Genomic DNA, 323 nt, shown 5'->3' on the forward strand with positions numbered 1-323 from the left:
TCAATAGTAAAATTAAATTCTTGCAGCTGCCAAGCCCAACGTTGTAGTTTGGCATTGGTGTTCTGCATGGTCTGCAGCCACTGCAGCGGGGCATGGTCGGACAGGACGGTGAACTGTTGTCCCCACAAATAGGGCTTCAGCTTGTTCAGGGCGCCAGGAAGCATTTGACACCCTCAAGGCCGCCCTGGTCAAGGAACCGATCCTGAAGGCACCGCTCCAGGATAAACCCTTCTACGTGGCAACGGATGCCTCCGACGTAGGACTGGGAGCTGTGCTCTTACAGGAGCACCAGGAGACACGGCACCCCGTGGCGTACCTCAGCC

General features: G+C 56.7%; 1 protein-coding gene across 1 annotated transcript in view; it reads right to left on the bottom strand.

The window, feature by feature from the left end:
* The window catches only part of RSPO4 (R-spondin 4), a 13,923-nt gene that overhangs the window by 1,965 nt on the left and 11,635 nt on the right, over nucleotides 1-323 (bottom strand). The gene's annotated exons all lie outside the window — the stretch shown is intronic.

The sequence above is a fragment of the Alligator sinensis genome, unplaced genomic scaffold (genome assembly GCF_000455745.1).
Source record: "Alligator sinensis unplaced genomic scaffold, ASM45574v1 scaffold1032_1, whole genome shotgun sequence".
Taxonomy (NCBI): Eukaryota; Metazoa; Chordata; order Crocodylia; family Alligatoridae; genus Alligator; species Alligator sinensis.